Consider the following 11,334-nt stretch of genomic DNA (forward strand, 5'->3'; position numbering starts at 1 on the left):
ATGCATCGCTGCGCTAAATCAAATATCTGTTTGGACTATGGCACTAGCGAAGTCACCGTTATCCATGTGATAATACAAACGTTCAGGGATCTGTGTGTTGTTCAGATTTAAATGAACTAATTACAGAACAGAGCAGAATGGATCACACAGATATTTTCTGCTTTCAAATCAGTTTGCTTACTGGGGTCATGCAGATTATTCAATAAGAACAGAACAGACAGATATGAAACATACATGAATCTGAATATTTGATCAATAGCACTAGATTTAAATATGATAGGCTTCACAAGCAATGAAGTTGGCATTAGTACACCAAAAATTGTATAAGCTGTTGAAAGCAGCTGTTTAATTTTCTCTTTATACTAAGCAGGCCTATATACAATTTTTTTGACGCTTACGTCAAAGACAGACAAAGAAACGTAGCTGTGAAAACCTATCTGCACTTTCCACAACAATGCAGGGTTGGATATTAATTCGACCCAAAGGAGCCTGATTAATCATAATATTCATGAGGCTCCCTCGACTGAGAGAGAGAGAGAGAGAGAGAGAGAGAGAGAGAGAGAGAGAGAGAGAGAGAGAGAGAGAGAGAGAGAGAGAGAGAGAGAGAGAGAGAGAGAGAGAGAGAGAGAGAGAGAGAGAGAGAGAGAGAGAGAGAGAGAGAGAGAGAGAGAGAGAGAGAGAGAGAGAGAGAGAGAGAGAGAGAGAGAGAGAGAGAGAGAGAGAGAGAGAGAGAGAGAGAGAGAGAGAGAGACTGTGACCTTGACTTCTTCTCTCAATGTGCTTATGCACACCCCGGAGTCAAGGAATATCAAAGGGGACACACTCCTTGAGATGTGGGGCACAGACATCAGCCACATCCGTCATGGACCCCAGAGCTAAATCAACACAGGGCCGGGCTGCGCCCGAACTCCGGGTGGAAATATCAGACCTTCCTGGGCACCTTAAATCAAGGCATGCTGCTGGTTCTATGGCTGAGAGAGTGATGGTGTGTATCATAAAATGTACACACACCTAAAAGTACTGACTGGTTAAAGTTAATAAAACATGGTTTTGTGGTACCCAAGAGAGATTCAATAAAAGAGAGCACCCCCCCCCCCCACCAAAATAATTGATTAGGTATTAAATCATGTCCAGACGTTTTTGTGAGACAAATTCAGAATTGATCAGTACTCCATTTTTAATTTGAGCAAAATAAACTCAAAAATAATTGCACATCTCCACAAACAGTAATACGCTACTGTCATTTGGCTTGATAAAGGCACCTTTATCTCCACTGACGTCCAATATCTGACAGCAGAAGGAGCCCTGATGTATTTTACTGTCATCCAACAACACACACATTGCCGAGAGCTGCGAAGACAGTGGCCGATACTTCAGTTCCAATGAGTCATGGCACCAAAAAACACATTTCATGTATGTTTGTGTTTTGCCGTGCCCTATTGGTCACAAGCAGTGGTCCTATTGATGCTATCATTGAAGGCCCAGGACATTATGCAAACAGCTTTGCTAATGCATAATCACTATCCGATCTCCAGTTCATCAATATATGCTGAGATGTGATAAACGAGGACTCTCCCCGCGTGTTGTCTGACTTAGAGGCAACAAAGCTGAGTAAATTTGCCCAGACTTTCATGTTTTATGTTCCACTAACTATGTGCCTTGGTGTTGTGTTTTGTGTGTCACGTTAGAACCGCTATTACGAGAGACTGTTCCTCATTCAGGCCATACCATTTATTCTCCCCTGTCTCCTGTTCATGTCAATTTACGGCACTCCAAGGAGGTTACCTGATGACCAGGCAAACCGGCTCAGCCCTTCCTGACGCTCAAGTTTCTGCAGCGCCAGCAATGGCTGTCGGGGACATTTAAAGAAGAATTTACATTATTCATGAGGCTACCTTTGAAACGCTTTCCGTAATTATGTTGAACATTTCCATAAAGAATTGTGGCAGACAACTTGCAACATTTAGTCAACACAGGCGTAACACTGAAACCTGAACAAACAGGGTTCGGTGTCTTAGCAAATTGAGTTGTGCTCCAGTAAGCCGATTGATCATGTTTACTTCAACCATCACACCACTCGCATTACGGATAAACTAGTTGTAACCAATATACACTCAAGCACTATGGTTTCCTTGGTGACATTTCCTAACCAATCAGAAGGCATGATACCTACTGCCCCCCCCCCCAAAGACACACACACACACACACACACACACACACACACACACACACACACACACACACACACACACACACACACACACACACACACACACACACACACACACACACACACACACACACACACACACACACACACGTACAGATCCAAGCCTATAACAGATTACGTTAAGGGGCTTGGATAGAGCCATTCTAAAACAGCCTCAGGTTACACTAAAGCAAACTAAATAAGGCAGAAACTAAATTACCGTTACTTGTGCCTCTGAATCGTATCTCTCAAAGTTGCCTAAACAGGAATCCATGCAGGGAATCGTCAGAGAAAATATGTGTGTAAAAGCAAGGCAAAGGGAAACCTGGTGCCTGTAGACAAATAAGAACAGGGACAACGTAAGGGAGACGACCTTAACCTCTTCGTTGTACTTTGTGTTGTTTGTCAGTTAACTTTGTACATCTTTTGTTGCGTGTGACAGTAGGGAGAATATAACAACGTTCCCAGCGTGAAACTAATGGTAAGTTGGCATGAAATGGCCTGAAACATGAACAAAACTTTGGTATCATGCTACTTATTTTACTCGGTTAGCTGGGGACCAAGGCAGTCTCTGAATCACATTAAAATATGGATGCCTTCAGTGTAGCAACGTAAAAAGATAACCAAGTGGATTACAGGCGGACACCACATAGGCCGTTTGTGTTGGATGTGTGCCGGCTTTGTTTCTGGGATCCTTCCGCAGACCCAGCCTTACATTGCTGTGGTACAATACCTACGGTGGTTAAGCCCTTGATGCAAGCACCTAGTCAATGTTCTACCCTTGTGTTTACACACATACATATATATATATATATATATATATATATATATATATATATATATATATATATATATATATATATATATATATATATATATATATATATATATATATATATATATATATATATATATATATATATATATATATATATATATACACACACACACACACACACACACACACACACACACACACACACACACACACACACACACATATACACACACACCATATATATATTATATACAAATGTTTTTCCTGAAAACATGTACGAAACAAAATTTTGAAAAATCTCTTAATTTTCTATTCTCCTATTTATTGTGGTGGTCATCATTGGATGGATGCAGATCATGTTGTGCGAGTGTGTGGGTTCAATGCACAGTGATATGCAGGGAGGGAAAGTCATTTGCATTGGTAGACAACACAAGTGTGTGTATTCCTCAATGACAATGCTGGTTGGCCGGAAATGTATGCCTAAATTATGGCCCCTTTCCGAGTCACGCCAAGGGGTAATCAGTTGCTCCTTCAGCATCTGGCAGAATGATTTATTCCCTCGCCGGCGCCCAGATTTGGGTTTTAATGTATTTAACGAATTGCATCCTATTGTGAAAATGATATGGAGTGCAGACTGGGCGCACGGCAACTAGGCACTTGTTTAGCACTGTGCTAACTCCAAAGCAGCCTTTCAGAGGACAGAAATATTAAAGGAAATAAAAGATCTGCATCCGAATGTTAAAATAATGAAGACAACCGTGCAAATATGAATTATGATTCAATATTGAAATAGAATAACTCATAACTATTTACCATCTACCACACCGCACCATCCTTTTTAAAACACACACATTAGACAGTATAGCCATGTTTTTTTCGCAATTCATTTGGCATATGGCAATTTGCACAACGTGCGAAGATAAGCATGCCACCCAAGACAATAGTATGAGCCCTGTAGTTTATAGGCAATAAGCCAGGCTACTTCAGCACCAGCAACAACCCCTCATTCAAGAGCAATTGCTGCCATCCATTTACATGTATTCACAAATGACATCATCTCAGCCATACATGGGAGAGGTGTGGGAGGTAAACCAATCCACTCCTACTCACTTGGAGAGTGGTTGAGGGGTGTTTTCCTGTGAAGAGGGTAGAACGTGCTCTAGGTGGAATAGGAGCGTATGGAGGCAGTGAAAAACGGAAAAATGGATGGAGACGGCAGCTAGAGGCCGAGTGAGAGACGGAGCGCAACGGGCGCCGAGGGTGGAGGATGCAAAGTCTAAAATAAGATTGACATTGTCAGGACGGAATTCGCTATTTTCGTAGTCAGCGATGCACAGTACTACTATGTTGTCAGAACACATCTGTGAGTAGAACCGAATGAGGTTGTAGATTTACAGTTCAAAACTGTGGGTCCAAATATGTAACCCCTGATGTGGCAAATTATCATCCTGAAAGAGGTAAACAGAGTGAAAAGGGAAGAGTGTTGTAAATTCAGTGTCTGTGATATTCTTTAAACAAGGGCTGTAAGTGTTAAATATCACATATTTTAGTGTGTGCGTATCCGTGTTTGTTTGCACGTGTGTGTGTGTGTGTGTGTGTGTGTGTGTGTGTGTGTGTGTGTGTGTGTGTGTGTGGAAAGCTGGGGTGACATGGTTTGTTGCAACATGATGATTGTTGTTTGTTGCAACATAGAAATGATTTTCGATAGAGGTATAAATCCAGACAATTTTTTTATAATTAATCATACAGCCTCAAAGAGCAGAGATGAATAAATCAAACAAATCTATCCATGAGAGGAAATATCTCATATTAATCAAACAAATGTCTGCTTGCAAGTTGCCCTTTAAAATCCCAGCTTCCCCTGAGGAGTGTGTGCCAGTTAATATTTAATACAAACACGTGTAGTGTCCAAAATCAATCTGTCACACCAATTAGTTCAAATTAATTCACTTAGTGGTCAAAAAGCCATTGAGCTAATGTGAACTGCTTGCTTGAACACACTGGATAAGAACACGGACAACCTTGTTGTTGGGGTTCGAGACTAAAGGCAAAGACAATTACTATAAATAATAGTTTTTATTTTCTCGTCCGTTGATTATGCCAACAGGGTTAGAGAAACCCAGAGTAGAGCATGAGTGGGTGCTTTGTTATGGATAGCGCAGCCCGGGTACTGTTGGTATGAGAGGGGTCTCTTCTAACATCCTGGGGATGCTATGGTAAGCATCAAAGCAGCCGGGACGTTAAACAGATATATGTAGCGGGCGTCAAGGTGGCAGCATGTCATAAATATGCATGCACCTGGGGGTCGCTCATGGAATGCAATGAGACATCATCATCGGAGATCAGCCCCACTGTCACACTTCTCTGGATAAGCCATTAATAAAAACCGCGATCCACAGCCCGGGACCTGCCTCCCTTTGGGATGGGGTGGTGGTGGGGGGGTGTTCACTCGGACGCTTGCCAAAGTAAAATCTTTAAAAACCTGCCAGGGGTGTGGTTTACAACAGCATTTAAAACTAGGTGGCAGGTTCCCAAATGACGCCAATCTATTTCTTTAAAGCAATATTCAGTCATTGTTTACAAGCGCCACAAGAAGAAGCCTTGTACTTGGGACACGCCATGCTTTTTAACCATGAATCTTCTCAAGGATATAATAGATATATATTGTATGCAGCCATTCTAAAAAGCTGGAGGAGATGCATTAGACAGATAAGATCCAACCAAATACGATTAGATACTTACAAGATCAGATTCTTGCAGGATAAGATTCAACTTCCGTACTCAATACAAAATAATGTTGGAAAGCTTGACCTGAAGAACTGTCTGTATCATAACAGTTTGCAGTAAGCTTAGAATAGTTGAGTTTTCCCACAGAGTTGCACAAATGCATATTACTTTGGTAAGAGTGCTTAAACTAATTGTAGGCAGTGCATTTACGCTGACGTCAACAATTTACACGAGCACATGTGATGTGAAAATCCTTGCTTGACAGCACTTTGAAGTTTTGACTTAATCAAAGACTGTGGAAAAGAGACTTGGGCTAGAGTCAATAGAAAACCCTCTTTCATCTCATGATTCCACGATAGTTGAGTTTGACTGAACACATGTAACAGAACTGGCTGTTGCTCTTGCTAGCATTTTAGCACGCCAGCAAAATGAGGACAAACAGTGACCATCAGCACTGTGACGTCAAGCTAGTTAGTTTCTCAAAGTTGTGTGACCTGTGCACTAGGGATGAGTTTCTTTGACACGGCTGGAGGGACAAATAGCCTATTTTACAATCAAAATGTACTCAGGCATTTTGTCAAACAGGGATTATACAGTATGTATATAATAGCTGAGAAAAACAGCAAGTAGCTGAGGACTTGGTGTTTCACATAATGCAATGGGAACCGATGGACATGGACCATATAAGCCTTAAAGGGGGGCACCCCGTGTTTCTACCTCGGCCACATTGTGCAACACATTGAGATCAGAATCGTAAGTCGTAAGTCGAATCCTCTTATCTTTAAATAGTCATTTAAATGATCTGAACAACAATGGCATGGAATTGACAATATTACCACTCTTTCCTTCTGTTATCAACTCTCACTGATGTGGTCTTTGTTTGCAAGTGCTCAGAGTGCGTCCAGTACTTGTAACTTTGTTTATCCTCGGTCTCCATTTCCAATGCTGCTGCAGCCCCAGGTGGCCAGAATGAAGAACGAGGATTTTGTGTGTGTGTGTGTGTGTGTGTGTGTGTGTGTGTGTGTGTGTGTGTGTGTGTGTGTGTGTGTGTGTGTGTGTGTGTGTGTGTGTGTGTGTGTGTGTGTGTGTGTGTGTGTGTGTGTCCAGGCTAGCACAAGTTGGGTTTCGCTGAGAAATCCGATAATGGCTTCACATTTTAAATCACCAGGCTTGGGGACTGTGGCGTTACTGAAAGCATTCCTCTCAAGACATCGTGAAACATGCATCCCAGTGCATATTATGAGAGGATCGTGATTATTATTGACAAAGAAACAAATAAAGAATGTAAAAAAATGTTTTGATGTTGATTACCTTTCTGCAATAATAGCTATAAAAAGACTGTGTAGGTTGAATGTGATTCTATGCAATGGGCTGTAATCAACAAATAACGTCAAGCTGTCATCTTATATATACGCTCAATGTTACATAGTAGACTGAGGCCTAATGGAATACACCACTTATATATACCCAATCGTTAGAAAAAAGACAAGGCTAAAAGCAATTCCTACAGTTAAGAGCAAAATCAGATGCATCTCTGCTGAGCCATTCAAACAATGCTCTAATAAGATGCATATTAAAAGGTGCCGTTAGTTAAATACATTCTTAATATATGGGCCGGCTACATAGTTAAGATCCAATTCCACAAGTCCCCATACGTCATCGGTCTTTCAGCTGCATTCCACTCCATGGCCTCTTAACCCATTTAAGCCGGGAAAGCATTGCCGCTGTTCTACCTTTAAAGCCGGGGGCGCTGTTGCGTCATTCTACCTTTAAGGACGGGAAAGCGTTTGCGTCGTTTTTCTGTAAAAGGGGGGTTTTTGCCCAAAGTGTCGGCCTCTGGGTCAATGAAATGCATCAGAATAGACACATATAGGTGTCAACTTGTTCCTCGTGAGTTTAGTTCAGAAATTTCTTCAAGCAAGTATGGCGGAATTTGAGACTGAAGACTTTTCTGACGGTAGCGATTTCGAGTTTCTCGGCTTCGAAGATGTTGATGAGGCCGAGTCCTTTGATGACGAATACGAACCGATTGACCGGGAATTATGGTTAAGGCACATGTTCGTGAATGACGACGAGGAAGAAGAAGTATGGAATGGGGCTATGGGAATGGGGCTGCTTGTGTTGCCGGTGCGAAGAGATTACTGGCGACAGAGTAAGAATCTCTTTCGGACGCAATTCGCCAGAAATATGTCCCGGGACAGATTTGCGGCCATCTGGAGGCAAGGACAATAGTAATACTTATTGATTGGGATGATGCTGTAATAAGTAATTACTACAGTTTATATGTAAGAGATGTATTACTGTCCCGGAGATGCGTAAAGCACCCGGGTGCGTAAAACCAGATAAGCTTCTCTGGAATGTCACTTATACTTATCAATAGTAATACTTATTGATTGTGATGATGCTGTAATAAGAAATGACGACAGTTTATATGTAAGAGATGTATTACTGTCCCGGAGATGCGTAAAGCACCCGTAAAACCAGATAAGCTTCTCTGGAATGTCACCACCAGTGGCGTAACAAGGCAACGACGGGCCCGTATGCAGGATGTTCAAGGCTCTTCCAAAGAATAGAGCTTCTTTGGATTTCACACCTAACTGCGATCTCCAGAACAATAAGGCCAAGGCTACTATACATTCCCAAATTATAGCCTGTATCTTTTAATTACGCTACTTCTTAGGATGGAATGCAATTGTATTTGTATTATGCATAATACTTTTATTCAGTAGTCATCACATACAAGTGCATGTAATTTAAAACGCAGACTGTTTACAGTTTTAGTCCCAGTCTGTTCCCCTTCCCATGTTTGTTATTATATACTTTATTACTTTCTTATATACTTATTTCACTTTATTATACTTTATTTTTTTTACAGTTTTGTGCTGTTCCTGCACTTTTACATATTTTTTTACTTTTTTATTTACTTTTCTACCTGTATGTAAATATTGTAAATATTTGTAAATAAAAACTCAAATTTCCCATGAAAGCCACAGGTGTCAGCTCTCAAATACTTTTTGAATTGTGTTCCTATCTGTTACAGGGGCTGAGAAATCAGTAATTTAGTAGGCGTTGACACAATTGCTGAATTTCTAGAAAAACTTCAGGTTTTGGGGGCTTTTCTGAAATCGCCTATAGGTTTTACAGGCATTTTTTCCAGGCGCTTTAGGCCTAAATGGGTTAAGCTCTGATTTATGATTTCATAACTATAATTGCTGAAGGGCAGCTGCTCCATTGCATGATTCAACCACGTTTCCAGGACATCGACTGCATCACCTGCTGTTCCGCTTGGAACTCAACTTCCCAGGTAGCGGTGGGGGGGGGGCTCCCTGATAAATGATGCCAACCCTCATCTTGGTTTCCAGTCTGCCTTCACCTGGACTGAGAGTACAGAGTCGAACTTTGCGTTAGTGCACTAGGTTTGATTCATAATTTAGACTCCCCCCCCCCCCCCACTGACACACACACAAGGTAATAAATTAGGTACTTGATAAGATTACGGATTGTGTCCTGAAAAGAGAAGAGCTGAGTGGAGAAAAGCACATGTGGTGTACTGTCATGCTGATATAGATGTAACTTTATTAGCAAATATTATACCATATGGATATTTTTTTTATGCACGGTTGGTAACAACTCCTGGTTATTCAGTCTATATGTTGGCCTAAAATATTCCCCCTGCTTTGCATTTCAAATGCAATCACCGTCAAATCCTACCATCTATAATTGACTGACATCATTAAGTGCATAACTGCACAACAGTATTTATCATTGCATTTAGAGATAAGGATCCTTACTATGTTAAATCTTAAACATAACATTCATTAGCAGGGCATCGGAAGTATCGACGTAAGTGATGGTTTAGGGGTTGGATCTCAGCTCCAAAGTGTACAACAGTTAGCTACATTAAAGCAGGTCTGATGAGTTTACCCAGCATTTAGCCATCAGTGTCAAAGTAATTTTTATGCATTTATGATACCGACGTAAGGAAAGTGTGGGCTCAGCAAGAAGATTGACAATTTTCATATAATTGCATATGCATAACACCAGGTCAGGTTTCCCATAAAATTGGACACAATTAAACTCAGAAAGTCTTTAAAAGGTTGCAGTGGGCATCATGTAAAGCAAGCAATTATTGTATTCCAATAATACAGATAATGGGCAAATGGCTTTGAGTAAAAATGCATTGTGCATTGTTGCCGTGTTTAAATGCAATGATTTAATATCATAGTCATAAACTTAGCAAAAAACATATTTTGTGGAAGGCTGAATCCAATTGCCAAGTATTCAAAACTTGAGAAGTAAGAGTGGTCTTCAAATTAAGGCAAACAAATTTGAAGAAGAAGCATGTTAAAAAGAAGATAGCATGTTGACCGAGTTTTGTTGATAACACAATTAATAATTTCAGCTTAGCAGAAAACAATTTGTCAAATGTCTGCACTCTTTGGAGAAGAGTGCCCAAAGACTGCTTTTAAGTCAAAGCAGTCTTTGGGCCGACAACAAGCTAACCACATTCAGCTCGGATAAATGACAGCCTCCTCCTTTCTATAGCCAAGCAGCTTAGATTAGACTCCAGAGAAATAACAGCGGATAAAGAAAGCAGAATACACTCCTTACAGCAGTCTATGAAACCAAACGAGAAAATAACAATGGTATTTTTGAAAACACATTCCATTTTGACCTTGAATACATGTTGTTTATTTGCGACAATACGGTGCAATTCACAATATTGGCTTTAATATATTGACCTCACTGCCCTGCATCACACTGGTAACTGTCCTTGAGCTGTGTTTTATTACATCATACATGTCATATCAAAATTCAACACCGCTGCCATTTCCCGTGGGCCTACGCCAGTGGCTAGCTTTCACAGCCTTCACTGCTGAAACAGTAAACCCAAGCAGTGTTGAGTTTGCTTATTTGGCAAGTTCATGTCCTCAAGATTGCTCTGAATCGAACAGTCAACAGCCTACTAAAAGCAAAGCAAATAATCGCAGTGGAACAGAAACGATGTTCCTTACTTTGCAAACCAATCTAATCAGAGTAAGAAGAGAAAGACATATGGAAACATAATTGTCAATATATAATCATATTATTCCATCGTATGTACCGTAGCCGTTATGTGGGCGGGGGGGGGGGGGGTCTCGTGGTCTTCGGTGAGGGTTTCAGTTCGAACGACTATTGTTTTGAACAATATCACCGATGCATTATTTATCTTTATTAAAAAAAATATATGTTAAAAAAATTAAATAATAATAATAATATTATTGTTATTTTATTTTTTTATACATTGGCAGTCAAGGCGGGGCCCTATTGTTGTTAAGGCAGCCGCCTTAACCATACAGTGCTGGGGGAAACACTGCAACTTCATCCTGGCAGTAGAGAACTGTCCATTGAATAGATAAATCACAGAAGTTTGTATTTACACATTTCTATGGCAACATGCATTTGCAGATTATATCCGTCTCCCTATTTTTCATTCAGAAGTAATGCATTCATCCTCATGGAAACTTGTGTGACCTTCGTGCTCAGATAAAAAAAATGCGCAAGCAACATTCTGCCAAAGAGCTCAAACTCAAGTCCAGGAGGCGAAATGGTGTATTATGTGATCTTAATATGAGTCATT

This window comes from Gadus macrocephalus, chromosome 20 (genome assembly GCF_031168955.1).
Source record: "Gadus macrocephalus chromosome 20, ASM3116895v1".
Taxonomy (NCBI): domain Eukaryota; kingdom Metazoa; phylum Chordata; class Actinopteri; order Gadiformes; family Gadidae; genus Gadus; species Gadus macrocephalus.